This window comes from Sarcophilus harrisii, chromosome 3 (assembly GCF_902635505.1).
Source record: "Sarcophilus harrisii chromosome 3, mSarHar1.11, whole genome shotgun sequence".
In the NCBI taxonomy this organism is placed as follows: domain Eukaryota; kingdom Metazoa; phylum Chordata; class Mammalia; order Dasyuromorphia; family Dasyuridae; genus Sarcophilus; species Sarcophilus harrisii.
Genome location: NC_045428.1, coordinates 591,365,054 through 591,388,711, shown reverse-complemented (window position 1 = coordinate 591,388,711; position 23,658 = coordinate 591,365,054). Strand labels below are relative to the sequence as shown.

Genomic DNA, 23,658 nt, shown 5'->3' with positions numbered 1-23,658 from the left:
GGAGGGGGCGGGTCTGAGGAGGTCTGGGGGGGGGAGAAGTCGGGGGAGAGGGAAGGGGGGAGGGGGGCGGGGGCGGGGGCAGGAGGCAGCAGCAACCGGGTTTTACCCGCCCCCGGGGGCTCGCGCGCCCGCCCCCGCGCTTCCGGGGGCCTGGCCCTTCGCCCCGCCTGCCCCTGCCCCTCCTCTCCCCTCCAGGGTTGCGCGGGCGCACACCCTCCCCCCTCCCCTCCCCCTCCCCGGCCCGGCCCGCCCGGGCCCAGCGCGCGCTGCGTGCCTGCGTGCGTGCTGCGCGGCGCGCGCTGGCGTACGTCGCCCGCAGGCGCCGGCCTCGGCCCCTCAGCCCGTGCGCGCGCCGGCGCCCCGCCCTCTTCCCATTCCTGGTTCCCCACCCGGACCCCCGCGCGAAGGAGGGGGCGGGCTGCGGAGGGCGGGCCTGGGAAGGGAAAAGGAGTTTGAACTTCGCCTGGGGCGGGATGGTCACGTGACGGAAGCCCGCTGCCGCCCTCTCGCGTGCCGGAGGGGCGAGGTTGAGCCGGCGGCAATTACGTGACTTTCCCCGTGCGCTGGGGCGGGAAGGGGGCCGGAAAGGGTTTTACGTGACCGACTCCGGTGCCTTTCCAAAGGGGGAAGCGGAGGTGGGGGAGGGGAAGAGGGTGGAAAGGGGGTGGGGGGGGGGGGGAGGAGGGAAATCACGTGATGAGGCAGAGACGCCCTGCCAAGACGGGTGGGGCCCCGGCTTCCACGTGGAAGGGCCCCATGCCGCCCACCTGCGAGATGGGGGCCAATGGGGCGGGCGGGGGAAACCCAATGGCCACCTTTGTGGGTTCCGGGGACGAGGGGCGCGGCCTGGAGGAGAAGCTCCCTGAGGGCCTGGGCTGTACCAGGTGGGAAGCGGAAAGCCTTCGAAATCTTTCATTGGAGGGCTTCCCATCCCTTCCGTTTCCCGCCAGCGTGTCCTCGGCCCATCCCTGCCTCAATTTCCCAAATGTAAAGTGAGGGCACGGGGCAAGGCGGCCGCCGGGACCTTTCTGTCTCGGGAGCTGACGCCCCGTCCTGGCACCGCCCCTTCCCTTCTCCGGGCCTCAGTCTCCCCATCTGCCAAATGAGAGGGGGTGGGCCGGCCCCTCTACCTCCAGCCTAGCGGGGGAGGGGGGCGCCAGCGCCTGAGAGCTGAAGGCCACGCACTCCAGGGAACCCCCGCCCGGGCGGCAAGATGGCCCCAAAGCCCCCGCAGGCCCAACCTGACCTCGGGAGGGGGGAGGGGCGGGAACAGAAACGCAATCGGGGACTTTTCTGACGTGCGCCAGGCCGGGCCTCCAGGTGCCCAGCTGCAGGAGGCGGCGGGCGGGCGGCCCGGACGGAGTTTATAGCGTGATACCCGGCCCCCATCTCCCCAAACCACCGCTGGGGGGCAGAGCAACTCCGGGAGGCCAAGGGTGCTTGCTTCCTCTCAGCAGAGAAGTGGGGGCGCCTGCTGAGGGAGAGTGGCGGAGCCCGTAACGCCGGCTCCTGCAGACAGTTCCGGCCGGGAAATGGCGGTTCCCCGGTAACACAGCGAGGAGAGAAGATAGATGGCCGAGGACGCCTCGCTACCTCTCGGCGCTTTTTCGTGTTGCCTTAGCCTGGGTTTGTCTGTGTCTGTGGTTTGTCTCGCGGTCCAACCGCAAACTGGGCCCGGACAGGAGCCCCAGGAGGCGGGCGCTCGGGCGGTAATTTTTTCTCCTTTTCCCCCCTGAGGCGCTCGGGGTCCAGTGACTGGCCCAGGGTCACACGGCCGGGAAGGGCTAAGTGTCTGAGGCCGGATTTGAACTGGGGTCCTCCTGACTTCAGGCTGGGGCTCTGTCCCGGCGCCCCGGGCTGCCCCTGGCTTGGCTCGCCCTGAATGAATGAAGCTAAGGGTGGGGGTGAGGGAGATGACAGAGTCTCCCTAGTTCCTGGGAGGGATGGGGCCTCCTCCCCTGCCCCAGAGCAACTTGGAGCCTGGCCTCTTGTCCCGAGGCCGGCCATCCCCAGGAGAGGGTCCTCGCCCGCTGTCGGGCCAGGCACACGGAAAGAGAAGAGCATTTCCCGGGCTTAGAGAAGCGAGCCGGTGCCGAGAAAACGGGGACGCAGGCAGCGCGCTGACTTCCAGTCCCCCGGACGGCGTCACTGCGGCGCTTGGAGAGCAAGTGGTAAAGGGCACGTCTCTCCGCTTAACTTCCCGCCGAGGGCCCGGGCTGCTAAATGAGGGATGTAAAAAGTGAGCCAGGTCCCTGCCCCAATAGCTGTGCAGTCTCCCCGGTAGGAAGCAAGGCTTTCATCTGTTTAACATTCAAGACATTTACAGGAAGTAAATGTGTGAGAGCCACTGGGCTAGGTTGGGACGGGACCCTGCTCTCCGCCCGATTAGGGAGACAAGGGATGCATGAAACACTTCTGAGAGCCGGGGCTCAGAAGTTACAAAGTAGGAAACGGCCCCTTGGACGCAGAAGTCGGGAGAGGAGAGGAAACCACCACAAAGAGCCATGATGCAATGCTGGATGCCGCGAGAGAGAGAGAGAGAGAGACCACTTTCTGAAAGAATTCGGGAAAAGAGCTCGCTGCTTTTGTAAAGGAGAGGCCATTTGGCTGGGACTCGAAAGATGGGAAGCATTTGAATGGGGGGAAAGGGGAGAAAGGCATATGCATAGGGAAAGAACTGCTAGCATGGTTCTCTGAGAAGGAAAAGGAGCCAATCCAGTGGAGAAGTGGAGAGGAAAGAAAACATGATTGAAACAAAAAGATTTTTTTTAAAATATGTGAACAAGTGCCAAAGGAGTGAAATAAACTCTTACATGCTATAGGAATTCAGGGGAGGGGTCAATCATGGGGAGCTATTATAATCCAAGAAAGCTTTATGAAGAAAGGCTTCATGACCTGGACTTGAAGACTGGGCCTGCTTTAAATGGACATCAAAGCTTTTTTTTTGTTTTGGGGTGGGTTTTAAATTGCTTTTTGTTTTCATAACACATGCGGGGATAATTTTTCACCATTGACCTTCGCGAAACTTTGTGTTCCAATCTTCCCCCTTACTCCCCCCCCCAATCCCTTCCCCTACATAGGCATCAAGTATTTCTGGAAATAGGCCCCCCAGGCTTCCTTGCAAGTTGGCCCCAAATCGAACAGATTGTGCATGCTGGAAGGACTAGCTGGGCCTCTGCTGCCTATCCCCTTTTATGTATGATATGGGAATGTCTATAGTGGGAGAGTTGGGGGGGGGGGAGGAGTTATTCCATTCTGACTCACTTCTAGAATGAGACCAGCTAACATCATCCCCTTCAGAGGTCTAGGGGTTTCCCAAAGGGTTTGAAGATAGTTCTGTCATTAACTCAAACTTCCACCAGTTGTGCTGGCAATACCATTAGGTATCGGTGATCAACAAGCTCCCCAGTTCCATTTAACCACTTAATTAGGGATATCTCCTTCGATGGTACTATGGCAAAGATACAAATTCCCCCTTCCCTTGAAGGATGGGGGAATAGTCTTTATCCCGCCTCCATTGCTACATAGCATTCGTCCCCCTAAATTTACATCAGATGAGTCTTCCTCTCAGATACCCCTAAGCTGAATCAGGGCATCAGGGCTGAACTGGCTGCAAAAACCAACAAAGTCAGAGCCTTTAGGAAAACAGAGGTCAAGAGCCAAGACCCATTTCAAAGGATCACAAAAGGGCCCAAGACTTCTCCCCTTGCTATATGGTTTCTCACTATTAGCAAAAGATCCCAAGACTTCTACCAGAGAACAAATGGCCAACCTCCTGCTTACTGGTCCTCCTAGGAGGCTCCTACTGTTCATCAAAGAGCCTCCTGTTCACCAAGAGACGGGCAGATTGAAACCAGTTACAGAGTGTCTCTGGACAGGCTCCGTCCCTCCCAGACATCTCTCTTACTGGAAGCTCCCTAGCTGCCTCCAGGTGGAGGGGCCATCCTCAGGTGCTTTCCACATGTGCTAATCCTCCTACAAGCATGTAGGCATTTATCTATGAACATCACTAAACAATACGAGAGGGCATTGCTAAATGGTTAATGAAATATGTAATCGGTGCTACGGAAATTCAGAGGAGAGACAAGTCCAGGTGGGCCTCAGGGTTAGGAGTCAGGAAGACCTTAGAGAGGAAATAGGCTTGAAGCCAGTCCTGGAAGGAATATGCTCAGTGCTCAAAACAGAGCAGTTGGCGTCCAAGACCAGAGCAGAATCACTTTCTAACAGGAGGATTTTGTGCAACTTGCAGCTGAGCCTCAGTTGAAGGGGCAGCGATACTGCCGGGACCCTGAGTTGAGAATTGGTGAGTCTGGACTTTTGTTGACTCAACCTCTGATGTGCTGTGTGAATGCGCCTGAGCCTTTCAGTATCTAAGTTTTCTCTTCTGTAAAAGATGTTTAGGGAGACATGATGGCAAATACCTGTAATCCCACCTACAGGCGCTAAAACAGATCTCCTGACTTAGAGTTCGAAGCTATGGTGATCTGTGCTGATCAACTGCCACACAAAGTCTGCACCAAGATGGTGAGTTTGGGGAACTGCAGGCTGCTGAGATGCTGTGAGCCAGGCCAGGTCCAGGGTCGGTAGAGATCCAGATTGGGGTCACTTAGAAGTAACCACCGTACTTCTCACCCTGACTTAGACAGGAAGAACCAGTGTTTAAAAAAATGATCAGACTGAATGGTACATAATGGCTTTCATAATTTCCTTCCTCTCTCCTTGCTTCCCTTCCTCCCTTCCTCCATTTCTCCCTTCTTCCCTTCTTCCTTCCCTCCCTCCCTCCTTTCCTTCTTCCTTCCCTTCATCCATCCTTCCTTGCTTCCTTGCTTCTTTTTCTACTTCCTTTCTTCCTTCTTTCCATCACAATTTGTTGTAAAGGAACTCCTGAGCTCTCTAGTCCAATTCCTACCTGAAGAAGGATCCCTGTGAGCTATACATTAATTTAGAAAATCACAAACATCTCTGTTGTGTTTTTATTTTGTTAAACATTTCCCAATTATCTTTTAATCTGGTTCAGAATCCACCCTAAAAGATTCTGAATGTATAACCCACGTCAAATTGCTTGCCTTCTCAATAAAGGGAGGAGAAGAAGAGAGAATTTAGAGGCAGGGGTCCTCAAACTATGGCCTGAGGGCCAGATGCAGCAGCTGAGGACCTTTATCCCCCTCACTCAGGGCTATGAAGTTTCTTTATTTAAAGGCCCACAAAACAAAGTTTTTGTTTTTACTATAGTCTGGCCCTCCAACAGTCTGAGGGACAGTTATTTAAAAAGTTTGAGGACCCCTGATTTAGAGCTCAAAATCTGAATAAAAATGTTAAAATTGGTTTTTACATGCAATTGGAAAAAGAAAATTTTTTTTTTAATTTTAAAAGATGCTTAAAAAAAAAAAAAACTAAACTGTGTTTGATACACACACCCTCTCCACAACACACCCAAAAGGTTCTGATACAGCCTTTACTTGGAGATCTTCAAGGAAGAGGAACTCACTACTTCCCAGAGCAGCCTAAAAGAACTCTAATTGTTAGAATTGTTAGATTTTTCCTAATATCAAATCTAAATTCACTGCTTTACACCACTTAAGTCTACCCTGTAGTTCTAAGAAGAATAAGAGTAATCTCTTTAACAACACAGCTGTTCAAATATGCAAAGACAGTTATAATATTCTTTTTGAGTATTCTCTATCATAAATATTTTTTTCCTTCAGTCCTCACATGAGATATTTTTAAGGCCCATCCTGGTCCCTCTCCTCCCAATATTCCCCAGTTTCTCAATGTCACCAGAGCAGAGTCCATCTCTCTAGTTTTGAACATTAACTATGGGTGCAGCCTACGATTACGTACATTTTTTGCTTGCCATATTACACTATTGACTTAGATGGAGTCTGTAATTCACCAAATTCCCTTCTCCCCACTCAAGTTTTTCAGATAAAATGCTATTTAAATCAGTGTGTGTTGGAGATTCATCTCTGGACTCAGATATTATAGCACCCATGTACATGTTCCATAAGAATTACTGTAAAGTACAAAAACAAACCCTAAGAAAGGCCTTCAAAAGATGATGCATTGAGAGGAATGAGGCATTAATCAAGACACAGGATCATCATGAAGCTGCCCCAGCAATTGCTAATTCACCAAAACATGCTTTTAATTCCTCAATTATATAGGAAACATTTGCCAGATACAAATTACTGAGTATTCTAAAATACATGAGACTCATACTCTGCTTACCAGAAACTTAGCATCTAATGGGACTGATGAGTACACAAATTACATGGAAAGAGTGAGATAGGAACAAAGGAGAGATTCATGAAAAGACTCACTCAAGAGTGTGGACAGAAAAAAGAGTGTTCCAAGGCAAAGTCTTTGGTATGTTCCCTCAGTCAGTGGGTATGAAGTGGATAATGAATATGTGAAGAAGTCTGAGAAGGAATGGTATGACCCAAGAAAGAAAAAGGAAACAAGAACAGTGTCAATAGGACCTACAAGGACAAGGTGCTATAGTGTCAGAATCTGTGGGAAAGTCAAAGGAATGGGGACTGAAAGGAACCATTAGACTTGGGAATTGGGAGAGCTCTGATGATCTTGGAGAGATAAACTTTAGGTAAGTGCTGAGAGTGGAAGCCAGATCGATGAGCTTTAGAAGTGGAAGTAGTAGAGGCACTGAATGTAAACAGCTTTTTCCAGAAATTGACTAGGAAAGGAAAGATATAGGATGACGGCCAGCAGAGGTAGTAGGATATAATAAAAGGTTTGTTGTTGTTTTTTCCAAATCTGGCAATAGATACTGCTGCTAAACCCAAGGGACTGGGGCACTTGCCCATCGCTGTTCTCCTCTGGCCTTCTCAAAAGACCCACAAACTTGCAAACTAAGTTCCAGTCCTGAAAGAGCATCTTGAGAAGGGAGGGTCAGATTTTTTTCTTGGACTCTTTGGAGCATCATTTATTTCACTTTGGGGAAATTAGCTTGGATTGTAATCCTTGTCTAGTTCTTCCTAAAGTGATAAATAGAAAGGTATTCACCATATACAACAATTCAAGTATGAGATAGGTATTTTCTGTATAAAAATGAAATGTTAAATTCACTCAGAAATGTGTATTGATAGAAAACAGGATTCAGCAACTTAATTTATAATTTCTTTAATTTCATCAGAACATAAAAGAGTTTGTGAGACTCCTAAATAATTATTCATTCTACATTTGACCTTGGCATTGCACAGTCTTCCTTGGAGTAAATGCTTTCTAGGAGACTAGGTGAGGATTTGGGCTTTTCCTCAGGTCTCTGGTCACTGTCATCAAAAACAGTACAGTAACTACTAGGGATTCCTTCAAAAATGCAAGCAGTGCTGATTGAGGAACTAGGATTTCAGAACCTCTTTGGTTGATAAGGTTACTTACAAGCCTGGACTCCTCCATGTCAAGATCTAGTCACCAGCAACAGAAAAAGAGATACACACAAAAAAAGAGGAGGCAGCCAGAGACCCAGGCTCAAACTCGCCTCGCTGAGCACCCTCCCCCTCTTCCACTCTGGCTACCACCCTTTCCCACCCTTCTCAGGAAATCACAGATTACACAACACCCCTCTCAAAGGTTGAAGGAAGAGATCTAGGGGCAGAATCACTTTTCTCAAATCACTGACATTTTCCATTCAGCAGCTCATAGGAAAACTGTTTCATCATCTCACATTTTCAGATTCCTTCAGCCCTGATTCATGTACATGGCTGACAAGTAGTAACTCTCCTGTTCAACCTTTGGTCTCGTAAGGATGAGGGAGATTTGAATGTGTTTGTAGGAAGAAGGAAAGTAAGCAATAAGTAGGGAGAGATTAAAGATTAGAAAGGGAAAGATAATAGTTCTGGGTAGAGTCTGCTGGAGAAGATGAACTAGGATTAGATAGAGAGTCTGTGTAGAAATTGGGACATGCAATTGTATGAACAGCTTGTGTTTGTATAGAATCGATTGATTGATTAATATAGAAATGGAATATATATGTCGATGTATATTTGGCACTGTGCTCTGCAAGGCAGAATTATAGTAGCTTAAAAGAAATGTACAAATGTAGAGACATCTCCACTCTAGTTGTTCACGTGAACTATCTGTGCCTGATCTTTCGTAGTGTCTTCCGAGCTTGTATTGGTCTGATCAGTCACAATCATTGGACACACTGTACCTTGACCTCAACACAATGATGTCATTTTGGTCTTTATCCAGAACAAAGGACAGCCACCATACGCAAGGCTTCAGTTAAAGTCAACCAGGAACATCAAAGAAGAGGAACAAAAGATGTCATTAAAGAAACACAGGCTAGGAGGGGAAAAAATGGTGTCATCAAAAGCAAGATGACAGGTGAGTGATCCAAGTGCTCTCTTACTCATATCCTTGCCATGTCAAGAGAAATCAAGGAAGGCCTTCAACAAATTGGATGGGCCCCCTGTGATAAACTTATGGGAGGACATGAACAGAAGTGGCACAGGATGGGCAGACGCGGAGGGTTCATAGACCCATTTAAGCATTTTAGCATAAATGGGTGTTCTATTTTTTTCAAAGGTTTCTGTTTTCACATATATTTAGATAATCATATAGTTTTTATTTGTAACCTATGTATCCAGTACCTCATGTTCTAGATTCACATGGACTGAGTCCAGTCTTGGAATGTACACTAAAAAGGTCACAATCTCTTTATCTTGTATTGTCCCCTCCCAAAGATTATTCAGAATAGTATAATTCATATTTAGGTCTCTACACATCTGCTTAGATTTCCCACAAGGTCCTAAAGTCCTCTCAACTCATGACCACCCCTGATTTAAACTCCCCTTGGAAGAAAAATAAATTTGGGACTGCCAGACAGAGAGCACCTCCATTCCATTGGAACCTTATCATCCATAACTCAGTGTAATAATGTTGGAGGCACCCTAGAACCCTCTTGGTGGAGCTGTGAAATGATAGAGCCATTCTAGAAGGCAATTTGGAACTATCCCCAAACATTATTAAGTTGTGACCCAGCAATACCCCTACCAAGACTATATCCCCCAAAGATCAAAGATGTAGAAAAGGACCCCTCTGTACAAAAATATAACATCCCTTTTTATAGTAGCCCCAAACCAAGGGGTCTATCAATTGGGGAATGGCCAAACAAGTTATAGTATGAGCATATAAAGTACATAGCACAGGAGATCTCTGTGAAATAATGCAGAGTGAACAACAACAGCAAAGAATACAGAGTAAAGTACACAGAATTGGAGAAACAATTTACACAACAACATTTTTGGAGAAAAACAATTTGGAACACCTGGAGAACCCTGGTCAATGCAGACAAATCCTACCCCAGAGACCTGAAGAGGAAACACAATACTTGCCTTTTGCTAGTGTGGTGATAAGCTTAGAATGTAGACCAAGACCCAAGCTCTTGGATGTGGACAGCGTGAGTATGAGATGTGGCATATTTGGTACAAGGGTCCAATTTTCATTTTTTAATGATTCATTTGAGATGGGACATCAAGAGGAAGAGACAAATGCTTGTAAAATTAATTTTAAAAATCACTGTAATAACAGTCAATCTGACATAGTGGAACACCTGGTTCAGATTCTGTATCTAACCCACTCTGGCTGTGGGACTCTGGTCAAATTTCAGTGCCTCAGGAAAGCCTCAAATATTATAAACTGCAGAACAAGTAAGATTTTGAATGAATGAATGGACGAATGAATAAATGAACAAAAGAGCAAATGAATGAATGAACATTTATTATATGAAAGACTCTAGGATACAAATATAAAAAGTAAGACTGCCTTCAAGGAGATGATAATCTAATGAGGAAACAAGATTGGTCTGGAAGATCAATAAATAGGGAGTTGATCATCCCTTTTCCAAAACTATTGAATTACTGTGCCCAAAGTAATCAGTGGAGAGTAGAATGTGGACAGGGAGGAGGAAGTGGGCAGATGTCAGCAAAACGTGGTCCCTGGGTAGATGAAGTCCCTTAGAAGTTGAGGGCACGGGTTGGGGGGCCTTTTGCAAAGGGCACAACAGCAGCAGGTTGGCAACAAGCTCTGGCAAGGTGGGGAGAGGACGGCTGGGTCAAATGGGGAGCAGGGCCTGGACCCCAAAAGACAGGCAGGTATGTTTTGAGTTGTCTGATGGGAGAAGCTGTTATTCTTTCCTGATGTTAGGTGAATGAGTTCTGGGGACTGTGGTTGCAGCAGAGATTCTGGTGGAGAGATTTCAGGGAGATCTTGTGTCCTTCAAGCCCAGGGGAGGAGAAGAAACCTTACTTGAACCACCAAGAAGGGTCTACTAAAGGCTTTGGCTGATTGATAATGGGGAGCCCATAAGTGGGGGGCTTAGGAATCTTGTGTTATCACCCACAATCCCTCAGTGATACCCTTAGACCTCTGAAAGGAAAAGTAATGGGTCATTCTTCCAGGCCTTCTTAAGGCTTGCCCTGAAAGTCCTTTTCTGACTCCATGGAGTCTTGCTCCATGTATCCTTCTGCTGCTGGACAAGGTACTCCTTGCTGGGCCAGCCCCTCTGCTGCAAAGGGGACTCTTCCCCATTTCTGCTCATGAACTGGGAGCCCTGGCTGCCATGCCAGCTCCTTGACTCACTCCATCACCTTGTATCTCCTGAAGTTCCCTGGGTTCTCCCATTGCCGAATACTCATTTACCTATGCATAGGAAGGAAGACACCAAATTAACAGAAGTTCCTGTGTGTTCTGGACACACAGAGGATTGGCCAGCTGGAAGTATGCCAGCCTCCCGCGCCCTAGAGGAAGCTGGAAGCCAGAAATTGGGAGGTTCTACTCCCATACTCAGGAAGGGGTCAGCCGCAGTCTAGGTCATCAGCTCTTGCTGTTCGAGTCAGTTGTATATAAGACTTCACCATCTCACAGGACCAACCACTCAGGACTGGAGGTGGGCTTGAGGAAGTTTCCACATGGCTCTGTTGGGAGTAAGCTGAGAATACTGGAACGCTTCCCAAGAACGGGATGCAGCTGGCCAGACCTCCCCATTGCCTTAGGAGGATGGATCTCTGAAGATAGGAGATAGCTGGAAGAGCTGGAAAGAGAGGAGAGCTGGAAGTAACTGAGGGATCAGCAACAACCTGCTCATTTTAACATCAGGAAAAGGAGGCCCAGGCAGGCTCATCCAGGAACCTTCAGCCAGTATGTGTCTGAGGGAGGATTTGAACCCAGTTTCCAATTCACTCCACCAAAATACCTAGGAATTACTGAAGGCTACTCCTGAAACTTGTGCTGCCCAGGAATCCCCTCACTTTTAACTAACTGGGAGGCTGGGATTCTGGAACAGCACTGAGGAAGAATCCCTCCCAGGCCCTGTGGAAGAACAATGATCTGTTTCATCCACGAGAGAGGCAATAAGGATGTCTGAGGCAAGGAAGCTTCCTTTCTCCCTAGTACAGCTGGTGTACTCGCAAACTCTGGAGGGAAATCAAAAGGGAAATGGCTGAGTTTACAATGATGACCCTTTTATAATTTTTTTAGGTTATACATGCTTTTATTTTTTTTTAGGTTATACATGCTTTTATTTTTTTTAGGTTATACATGCTTTTATTATTTTTTTAGGTTATACATGCTTTTATTTTTTTTTTAGGTTATATATGCTTTTATTATTTTTTTTAGGTTATACATGCTTTTATTATTTTTTTTAGGTTATACATGCTTTTATTATTTTTTAGGTTATACATGCTCTTATACATTTATAATTTTTAGGTTACACATTTAAAACATACATTTATTTTTACATATTTCCATGAGTCATGTTAGGAGAGAAAAATCAGAACAAAAGGGAAAAATCATGAGAAAGAAAAAAAAATAGGGAAAATAATATGTGTTGATCCACATTCAGTTGCCATACAGCTGCCTCTGGATTTGGATAGCCTTTTCCAGCCAGAGTTTATTGGAATTGCCTTCAATCACTGATTTGCAGAGAAGAACTAAGTCTGTCATAGTTGATCATCATACAATCTTCTTGTTGCTGGGTACGATGATTTCCTGGTCATATTTGCTTCACTCAGCGTGAATTCATGTAAATCTTTCTAGGCTTTTCTAAATTGATTATCCTTCTTTAAAAATTAGGCTCCTGAGAGGTAGCAGGGATCTAGAAGCCAGGATTTGAATCCTCCCTCAGACCAGTGCTACTGTGTCCACCTTGGGACAAGTGACTAATCCTGTAGATCTCCCCCACCTCATTATTTAATTTTTCCCCTGAGGCAATTGGGGTTAAGTGACTTGCCCAGGGTCACACAGCTAGGAAGTTGTAAGTGTCTGAGGTCAGATTTGAACTCAGGTCCTCCTGACTTCAGGGCTGGTGCTCTATCTACTGTGCCACCAAGCTGCTCCTAACCACCTCATTATTTTGAGGATCAAATGTGATATACGGCAAGTGGTTTACAAAGTTTAACCCCTATAAATATCAGCCATAGCCCCCATCAGTGAAATCCTGCATATCAATATTTGCTAATGAAAATTATTCCCATATGTGGCACCTACTGTTTGTCAGACAGTTACTAAGAACTTTACAAATATTGAGCCTCCCAATAACCCTGAGGGGTACATTAATATCTTAAAATTCTAATGGTTTTCCTAATTTGAACTATCCACGAATTCCCGGTATGAATCTCACCTGGTCACAATTTTGGGGGAGCATTGTTATACTCTCTTGGTCAGTGTAAGGGAGGGGGCTCACCCTCCCCCCCATATAGTCACCAAGGCCCAGAATGTCATCAATCATAAGGTATTAATGAGGTGTTAAGCTGACTCTAGAGAAGCTTCTATTCCCTGATCTCTTTATCAGGTGTTAACACTTCTCTGAGTCAAGAAGGGAACAAGATTGACTGAGAATAGGCCTGTCTCTAGGGGCTTTAAATAACTAAATCCGGAAGAGCTGAAAGCCGTTAAGGCTTAGGGAAAGTTGTGGTGGGAGACCCCGGCTTAAGCCACACTCCCAGGTCTTTGTGAGGGGGCTCAGGGGTTCTCTCAGTCCTTCTTGGGGTCCCTTTCCTCTGTGGAGGGTGGATGTATGGCTTGACACCTTGTAAGAGCACAGCTGACATGTCCTGATTGGTTCCAGTGACTGGCTAGCATGGAGGCTGCCTAGGACTCAGGAAAAAGAAATCTTGTCACGGATGAGAGAGGGTGACAGAGCACGTTTGGCCTTTTGGGGATTCCCTGTCCTTTCCTGTTGCTGAGGGAGAAAGGGAGAGAGGAAAGAAAAGCAGAAAATCTGGTGGCTGCCTTAGGCAAGAGAACACTGAAATTATGGACTCAGCTAAACTTTTAAAAAAATTTGTTAACTTTTTGGATCATTTTTTTCTTTTTTTGCTGAGGGGATTGGAGTTAACTAGCTTGCCCAGGGTCACACAGCTAAGAAGTGTTAAAAGTGTCTGAGGCCAAATTTGAACTCAGGTCCTCCTGACTTTAGGGCTAGCATTCTATCCACGGCACCATCTAGCTGCCCCTAAATTTTTTATTTTTATATCCCCTTCATTTTTCTTTTTCTTTTCTTTTTTTTTTTTTTTTAATTTAATAGCCTTTTATTTACAGGTTATATGTATGGGTAACTTTACAGTATTAACAAATGCCAAACCTCTTGTTCCAATTTTTCATCTCTTACCCCCCACCCCCTCCCCCAGATGGCAGGATGACCAGTAGATGTTAAATATATTAAAATATAAATTAGATACACAATCCCTTCATTTTTCAAAACATCCTTTTCTTATTCCCCAGTCCTCTTAACAAAGAAGAAAGAAAGGGGGAGGGGTGTGCAAGAAACCAATCAAACGTAACAGTCTATACAATGTTCAGCATCTGTAGTCCCCACCTCTAAACAAAGAGTGAGGTACATTCTCATATTCTTTCTTCAAGGTCACCCTTAGTCTAATTAACGACTGAGCATTCATTTAAAAAAAATTTAATAAAAGCTTTTTAGTGTCAAAATACATTCAAAGTTGATTTTCAACATTCATCCTTGCAAAACCTTCGTGTTCCAAAATTTTCTCCCTCCCTTCTCCTCTCCCCTTCCCCTCCACAGCAAAAAATCCAATATAGCTTAAACATATGCAGTTCTTCTAATGTATTTCCACATTCCTTTATGTATTATCTACATTCATTTTAAAAATATATTTTCACCTAATATCTTATTTTTTCCAATTACATGTAAAAATCATTTTCAAAATTCATTTTGATATGATTTTTGAATTCCAATTTTTCTCCCTGCCCTCCTCTCCCCAAGACAGCAGGCAATCTGATATAGATATAGATGCTGATATAGATACAAGTGCAATCATGGTAAACATTTCCACATTAGGCATGTTATGAAAGAAGAATCCAAACAAAGGGAAAAAACATGAAAAACCACCACCACCAACAACAACAACAAAAAAAAACAAAGGTAAAAAGAGTATGCTTTGCTCTGCATTCAGACTCCATCAGGTTTTTTCTGGCTGTGGATAGTCTTTTGGAATTGTCTTGGATCATTGAATTTCTGAGAAGACATAAGTCTATCATAGTTGATCACTGCACACAATGTTGCTGTTACTGTATACAATATTTTTCCTGTTTCTGCTTGCTTCACTCAGCATCAGTTCATGTAAGTCTTTTCAGATTTTTCTAAAAATCTAGCTGCTTATCATTTCTTATAGAAAAAAAACTGTGTAAGGTACATAATCACATAGCACAACTTATTCAGCCATTCCCCCAATGTATGGTGGGCCTCTCCACAATTTCCAATTTTTTGCCACCACAAAAGAAGCTAGTATTCACTTTTGATCTCCTGTAGTGGTAGTTCTTATTGACATTATTATAATCATTATAGAAATTATTTTCCTTTTCTTTACCCTTTGCTTCATATAAGTTTTATAATCTAAGTCTCTGTTCACATAAGTCTAAGTTCACATATAAATCGTCCCATGAATCCCAGTGTTCCGGCCTTCCAATCATATTGTCACAATTTGTTAGGCTTCCACCATAATGTTACAGACTGTATTTTTTGAGCACGGATCAGAAACTGGAGGACCGAGAACTCCAGAAATGACAGCAGTTGGGTCACTGACAGAATTCCTGCAGAAGCACGTGACGGAGGGTCCAGCTTCTACACACTGTTCCTGATCCCCTAAACCCTCATGGAGAAAAGAAGTCTAATTCCAGAGTCAGATCAGGAAGATGGCTCCAGTAGCCCCAGGACTGAAGGGCTTTGAAGATGATGCCAAATTTGAGAGGTCTCAATTTGGAAAGCTTAGCATCAGGAGAGACTTTCCAGTTGGAGAAAGGAGAGGCTCCCTTACCTTAGGGAATCCAAGGAGTCCAGGGTCTGGGGAAATCAAGTGAATTTATTACAGTGAATGGAACAGGGGAGTTAGTCCTGTGGAAAGGAGTGCTGCTAATTCATCAGCCTGAGATCTGCCTTCCTTATGGCTGTGAGGTTATGGGCTGCTTGCATATTTTTGAATTTGCTTGTGTATTCTGTGGGATCTTGGATACCTTTGAAAAAATCTTCTGTTTCTTTTCATGGGTCACGAGTCCTTTACATTGTCTGCATTTTCTATGGGGTGATATAAGTAGGCTACTCTATAACCAACCGACTTTTATTACCCTGCATTATGTAGGAGCTGGGGACCCTGTAACCTCTTCAGCTGACCAGCAGAGCCTGGAAACAGGTATATTTGTATGTGTATACCAAGCACCCAATCCAGTGCTCAATAGAATGCTTGTTGACTGAATGGTTGATTGACAGATTCCCTGATATTTATTGCTCAGATCTAATCTCTTTATCTCAGCATTTCTGGAATTTCCAAAGACTTTTCTTGTAGAGCTTGAAAGGCCCAGAGAGTCCTCCTGCATCCTGTCTTTCCAGAGTCCAGATTTTGCAGCCAGCAAAATTGTTCCTTGAGGAACTCCCTTTTTGGGAGCAGAAACAGAGACTAGTGGTAGCGGGCAGCCATGACATAATCCTCCTAGGTGCTACCAATGCTACATAGGAACTGAACTAAAACTTTGAGCCCAATCCAAAACTCTTCAGACACTGAAGTGACCAGAGCAGGGGTTATGCTCCCACGTGTTGGGGGGCAGGTTTCTACTTCGTGTTAAATATTCCCTAAATATTATCACTCTTTTTGTTGCTGTTTGCTTGCATTTTATTTTCTTCATCATTTTCTTTTCTGGTTTGATTTGATTTTTCTTGTACAGCAAGGTAATTGTATAAATATATTGAATTTAACATATTTCTACCATGTTTAATATATATTGGACTACTTGCCATCTGGGGAGGGGGTGGGAGAAGGGGGGGAACTGGAACACAAGGTTTTGCAAGGGCTCATGTTGCAGAATTATCCATGCAGATGTTTAAAAAAATAAAAAAGCTTTAATTTTTAAAAAAGTGGAGATCTGTGGGTAGGTACATCGCAAAAAAAAAAAAAATTCATTGTAAAAACTATCTGATATTAAGTGAGTAAATGCTTTGGCGTTCTAGCTCCTGGTCCCTAACAAATGAAAGGAACACAGACAATGGGAGCGGAGAAAAAAGCATCCTGGTCTCTTCAGAGTAACCTGGAAGCAGGAGGTACAACGCGCAGCTTGGCCCTGGAAGGGTGAAGCTAGAAAGTGCCTTCTACACTGTACATGGCGATGTAGAACTGTGGGAAAAGGCCGGTGAGATCATAGATGATGTCTTCTCTCGCAAGTGCATTGGATTTAAGAGAGGCCCCCTTCTCTCCATCAGAGCCTAGGGCAGGCTGGCTGGTCATGGCCCAGAATGTTGTGGGGGCCCTTGGAGGCTTCTACGCCTGACCGAGCTCTAAGAACCCCACACTGCTTTATTTGAGACAAATTCTCATCTCCCCATTCCACCAGGGAAAGGCTTTGCATGCTGGAGGTGGAGGTCCCCCACCCCCCCCAGTTCATCAAAGGTCTGAGACCTGTCAGTCACCCTCTGCCCCGTTTAGCCTATCTATGTGTGTGTGTGTGTGTGTGTGTGTGTGTGTGTGTGACTGACACCTCTAGGGCTCATGAGGGCCTTTCATTCATCTGTGATGTCCACCTGACCTATTCTACCCTCCTTCATGGCTCCAAAAATCTGCAGCATGCAATGGCCGGCTTCAATATCCTCATCTGCAAAATGGGAACAAGAACAGCACCTCCCTCCCTGCATTACTGCGAAGACCAAATGAAACATATGTCAAACACCTAAATGTTACAGCATGTGAGCACTGGCTGCCTTGTGGTTTGGACACCTTTTGACCAAACAATATCAGTCCCGGGGCTGCACCCCCAGAGAGAGCAAAGAACGAGCAAGTGGACTCATATGTTCAAAAATACTATTAGCAGCCCTTTTTGCGGTGGCAAAGAATTGGAAACTGAGGGAAAGCCTATCAATTGTTCTGTAGTGTACTGTGTGAAGTAAGGAAGGGGATGGTTTCTGAAAAACCCGGCAAGACACATATAAACTGATGCAAAGTGAAGTGAGCAAACCAGGAAGACAACTTGTATGATCACCAACAATTTAGGAACACCTAATTATCTAAAGGACTCGAGGTGATTCCTGCTGTTCCCCTCCTGGAAGAAAAAAAGGACTTACGGTATGCTAAAGAAATTTTGGTTTGACCAGATATGTTTCTAAGAAAGATTTAGTTTTTCTTGCTTTCTTAATGTATGTGTGTTTGTAGGGTGAGAGAGAAAGTAGATCTTAATGAAAATAAAATAGAATGTAATTTTACAATAAATGTGAGGTATACCTAAGCTACATTGGAGATTTCCTAGAGTTAATTTCCAGTAGGGGCATAATAAGTTAATAAGAGAAATTCATCTCTTTCTTTCTTTCTCTTTCTTTCTTTCTTTCTCCCTTTTTAGAAATAGCTCTCTGTGTGGCAGAGAGAAATACAGGCGAAGTAAAACCCAAAGCTATCAAAATGGGGAATCCACATTATACCTGGAATGGCTCCCACTTCAATTCTGACTTTTTAAATCCTTAATTTTCTTCAAGGCTTGGCTTATGTAACACTTCCATAAAACCTCCTCCAAGCCTTCCATTTATTCATGTCTCCTCCAGTTATCTTTTATGCACTTATTTCTGTTCTTGCATCTCCTCTTAGCAGTAGAATAGAAGCATCTTGAAGGCAGGGCCTGCTCTGTTCTGTCTTGGTCTCCCTAACACTTAGGACAGTGGCTTATACCACAGAGGAGCCATATAATCAATGCTAGAATTGAATCACATGATGTTCCCCATGTCCCATCATGTCATGGGAGGAACAAAAGAAGCAATTCCTGCTCCCAAAGGGCTGAGAGCCAGTGGATAAAATGAGAAATGAGTAGAGGGGTAACTGGAGAGGAGGCAAGGTAGAGACTTCTGGGGGACCAGAGGGAGCTGGGAGTGAGTTGGGAAGTCTGGCCTGGCCAGCAACTCAGGACTGGAGCACAACAGGAAGGGTCTTCAACAAAGATGTTTTGTAGGGATCCCAAAGGAACAAGTACATCAGCTTTTCTTCTTTCTTTATTACCCGAGAGATAAGGGAATATTGACAAATGCCTCAGCTATTTTTCTCTAACATCTTAATAGGTTTGGGTTTTATTTCACCTGTATTTCTTTTCTTCTCTGACCACACAGAGAGCTATTTCTAAAAAGGAAGAAAAAAGAAAGAAGGAAGGAAGGAAGGAAAGCAGTTCAACAAAGCTAAGCAACACATAATTTTCTAAGACACACAGTATTATAGTTGCTGCTCACAGCACTCCTGACTCATATATAAATGCAGAGATTTTTATTCCTACCTGACAGATGGACCCTCCTTGCTGAGTTCAGGAAAGCTATAACTTGAAAGCTGGCATTGACTTTTCCTGAGATCACAGAAATACAGAACTACAAGACAGGCATTAAAATGTGGCTGGGTCTCAATGGGCAAGCTGATGAAATTTTCGATTTTGAAGGATCAGAGAAATGACTTGTCCAAGTTCTCATGGCCATTTAACCCCAGAACCAGGACCATCAATCTGAAACAGGTCACATTTTAAGACCCTTTTCCCAGCTAACCACTGGGCTCCCTTCGCACCTGAGCCCCTTGAAAACTAGCCCAGCTTCGAGAAAAAGCCAGTCTCAAGCCCCCGCAGTGAATTTCCTTATAAAGGCAAAGAAGACATTTTACAGTCAAACATTATAGCCGATTAAGTGACAACAAAATAAAAACGAATTATTTCCCTATCCCCTGTTCTTCCACAGTGAACGGAAGAGAAAATAGGCGTGATCGTATGAAGCACCAGAAAGCGGGAAACATGACCAGGGCCCATATTTGGCTCCGGCCCTGACCAGGTAAGCACACCTGGATGGCTTTCCGCAGACTGTGGACATCCCTCACTGACAGCGTTTGACCACACGCTGCTCTCTGCTGGCCGATAGAAGTCACTAAGCCTCTCCTTTCCTGGGGAGAGCTAAAGCCTTTGTTGCTGATTTGTTGCGTCCCTTAAGCTGTGCCTGATCTCCCTAAATCCACTTGGGGTTTTTTTTTTAAGTTTTTTTCTCAATTACATTTATTTTATTTTCCCAGTTTTTTCTTCCTCCCTCCCTCCCTCCCCTGTCCCCAAGGCAGCAGCAAGCAATCCCATGTAGGTTAAATATGTGCTATCTTTTTGATCACATTTCCACGTTTATCATGTTGTACAAGAACAATCAGATCAAAAGAAAAAACATAATAAAGAAAAAACAGACATTTTTACTTTCTGAATCCAATTCTTCCTGTGCAACAAGAGAACTGTTCAGTTCTGCACACATAGATTGTATCTAGGATATACCGTGACCTATTTAACATATATAGGACTGCTTGCCATCTAGGGGAGAGGTGGAAGGAGGGAAGGGAAAAGTAGGAACAGAAGGGAGTGCAAGGGATAATGTTGTAAAAAATTACCCAGGCATGAGTTCTGTCAATAAAAAATTATAATTATTAAATAAATAAATAAGAAAAAAACCCAGACAAACAAAAATGGTGAAAATACTCTCTTCCATTCCCATTCAGTCTCCATGGTTCTCTCTCTGTTGTGATTAGTATTTTCCATCCCCCATTTGAGGTTTTTTTGGCAGAGGTACTAAAGGGTTTTGCCATTTCCTTCTCTGGCTCATTTTACAGAAGAGGAAATTGAGGCAAACAGGATGAAGTGACTTGTGCAGTAAATATCTGAAAGTGGATTTGAATTGAAATCTTCTGACCTCAGGCCTGGCTTTATCCACTTCATTTCCTAGTTGCCCCCGGCTAAAGTTTTGCATGATAGCTAAACCAATCAAGCAGCTCATAAAAAACCGCTTGGGGCCTTATACACTTTGTGGTATAATGAGATTGGATTACAAAGGACCTGAAAACTGGAAGACAACACTAACTAGATGTATGACCCTGGGCAAGCCACTTAAGGTCTGTATTTATCCATAAAATGGGGATCCCTTCCCTCCCAGGATTGTTTGTGATCTTCAAATAATACTGTATGTTACAAACCTTCAGGTTCTACTTATACAACTGTATTGAAAGAAATAAATCATTTTTATCATCTGTAAGAACCTAGCTTGTAACGTCTTCAAGGGATGGAACTATGTTATGATTCATCTTTGCAGTCTCGGTGTCAAGAATGGAATTTTTGCACAGAGTAGACCCTTACAGAATATGTAATTTAATTTAACATTTGCAATAACTCAGTCTGCATTCTGCTAAAGGACTTAATTTTTTTTGTAATCTTTTCAGTATTTTATTTTATTTATTTATTTTTTAATAATAACTTTTTATTTACAAGTTATATGTATGGTAATTTTACAGCATTGACAATTGTCAAACCTCTTGTTCCAATTTTTCCCCTCCTTTCCCCCACCCCTTCCCCTAGATGGCAGGATGACCAGTAGATGTTAAATATATTAAAGTATAAATTAGATACACAATAAGTATACATGACCAAACCGTTATTTTGCTGTACAAAAAAAATCAGATTCTGAAATATTGTACAATTAGCCTGTGAAGGAAATACAAAATGCAGGAGGGCAAAAATAGAGGGATTGGGAATTCAATGTAATGGTTCTTAGTCATCTCCCAGAGTTCTTTCACTGGGCGTAGCTGGATCAGTTCATTCCTGCTCCATTGGAACTGATTTGGTTCATCTCATTGCTGAAGATGGCCAGGTCCATCAGAATTGGTCATCATATAGTATTGTTGTTGAAGTATGTAATGATCTCCTGGCCCTGCTCGTTTCACTCAGCATCAGTTCGTGTAAGTCTCTCCAGGCTAAAGGACTTAATTTTTAAACAAATATTTTAATCTTCCCTAGTGACATGTAAAATAACATTTTTTGGTTATACATGTAGATCCATTTTTTATTTATTTCCATTTGAATCATATTAGAAGAGAAAAATCAGAACAAAAGAGAAAAACCATGAGGAAAAAAAGGGGAAAGAAAGAAGTGAATATAGCCTGTATTGATTTATATTTCATCTCCATAGTTCTCTCTGGATGCGGATGGCATTTTCCATCCACAGTTTATTGGGATTGCCTTGAATCACTGACCCGTGGAGAAAAACCAAATCTGTCATAGTTGATCTTGCTGTTGTGTATAATGTTTTCCTGGTTCTTGTTTCATTCATCATCAGTTCATGTAAATCTTTCCAGGTCTTTCTAAAATCAGCCTGTCTGTCACTTTTTATGGAACAATAATATTCCATTACTTTCAAATCCCATAATTTATTCAGTTCTTCCCCAATTGATGGGCGTCTACTCACTTTCCAATTCTTTGCCACTACATTTTTGCCTATGTGGGCCTAATGGGGGGCCAGGGAATAGAGAAGAGAACCAGTTACAGAGTCTAAAGAGAATTAATTAGCTCCGGAAGCTATAGAGGGGAAGCCCATTGAATGACCTGCCCAGTGGAGGTTCTGTACATGTTGTTCTTCAATTGCTTTTCAGGTGTGTCTGACTCTCCATGACCCCATTTGGGGTTTCTTGGAGAAGACACCATGACCTTCTGTGGGACATGCTGTGGTTCATTTTACAGATGAGGCATCTTGCCCAGAGTCACACAATCAGTAAGTTTCTGGGGCCAGATTTGAACTCACTGCCAAAGAGGAGTCTTCCTGACCCCAGGTCCAGCACTCTCTCTGCTGCACTGTCTCGGTTCTCATCCATTGCAGCCTACCCCTACAGGAGAGCCATATGATGACCCCATGAGAAAGGACACGAAGGGCCCCGCAGTGCCAGAAAGTTGCTTAGCCGTGTCTTCTCTGCCTCGTCCCTCCTCTTCCCATTTTGTATATTTATGGGAAAGTGCTCCCCAAACAGAAAGGAGTGAGCTGAGGTGAGTAACAATGATATTTTATTAAAATGGTTCTTACTGTGTCACCTTAATAAGTGCCTCAGTTTTGAATTAATTGTGTCTATTGGCTGACAATTAAAGGCAAGTCCACTAGTGGGAACTCCTACGCGATAGTTTTTTGATTGGAAACCCACAGGATGCTCTTTGAACCCGAAATAATTACTGTCCTATTAGGGGCCCAACCCACAAATGCTAGTGCCCTGTCAGCACTCCTCCCGCAACACCAAGACTGGCTTTGTTGCCTGCCTTTTGCAATTTGTCTTAGTGATGTGATTCCTGGGAAATGGGTGTGTTAAGTAAATGTCCCCAGTGTGGCACAAGCGGGACCTGTTAGAAGAAGAGTAAGTTTCTTTTTTAAGGAGAAGTAGAGACTCTTCACTGCTGCTCCTTCACCGAATGAAACCTTGTCCTGTGCTGGAGGAAGTGAGAGGGACTTACTTCCCTATCAGAAGAATCACTTAAGTAAGCAAGACCGGTCTCCCAGAAAATCTCCCTTCCTTGCCCAAGCCCACGAAATTTCCTTGTGCTTGGGAGAAAAGAAAAACAGGAAAGGAGTACTGGGAGGCTGATTGTTTGCTGCTGACCAGAGCTGGCCTTCCGTGTGGCCGGGGGAGCCGATAGCTCATGGTGAACCTGAGGAAGTCCCATGAGAAGTATGAGCTTTCAGGACAGAAAAGGACCACCATCCACCTGGGCCAGCCCTCTCATTGGCAAAGGAAGCTGGTGGGAAGAAAGTACGCCATTACCTTCACTTAGGTGGGAAGGAGTAGAACCAGGATAAAAATCTAGGCTGTTTTGCAGGGAAATTGTTTGGGGGCATTCTCTGATCAATATAGAGCTGGAGCTCTGGTTTCACTTGCTTGTGCCCATTAATACCTCATGGAGGTGACATCCCTGGCCCTTGAGGAGGAAGATGCTCCCAGGGATGCTTTGAAGGGGGCTTTGTATCGTTCTGTGCTGCCTTTGTCCAGAGTCTTTAACAAGGAAGGAAAGGTCAGTCTCAGACTTGGGCCTAATATTAAGGAACCCCTCCAGGGAACCAAGAGGTGAGATCCCTGCCCTTTCTCCCTCTCCCTAAGGGACCCTTCTCAGCCCTAGGCCCAGACGGAAGTTCAGGCCTGCCGAAGCCTGGTTCTAATGTAAAGGGGCCTACACTCCCTTTTTGCATCTTGGCTGGCTGGTTAAACCTCCCAGGTTCTGATACTCCAAGGACAACTTGCTTAAAATTTAGGTAAAAGAAATCCTAAACAGAAGAAACTCCCACCTTTCACTGACTGACTGACTTAAAATAGATTACAATATACTATAACTACTGTTAAGATTTGC

The 23,658-nt window shown here is 44.5% G+C and overlaps 1 long non-coding RNA gene across 2 annotated transcripts; it reads left to right on the top strand.

The window, feature by feature from the left end:
* Positions 1-816: 816 nt before the first annotated feature.
* On the top strand, positions 817-19,692 carry LOC111719925. 2 transcript variants are annotated; one of them, XR_004233524.1, is made up of 4 exons: positions 817-884; positions 8,209-8,343; positions 16,481-17,585; positions 19,217-19,692. It is a non-coding gene; the product is annotated as an uncharacterized LOC111719925 (long non-coding RNA). The 2 variants fall into 2 exon arrangements; XR_004233523.1 differs by lacking the exon at positions 817-884 and adding an exon at positions 1,963-4,303.
* The last annotated feature ends 3,966 nt before the right edge of the window (positions 19,693-23,658 follow it).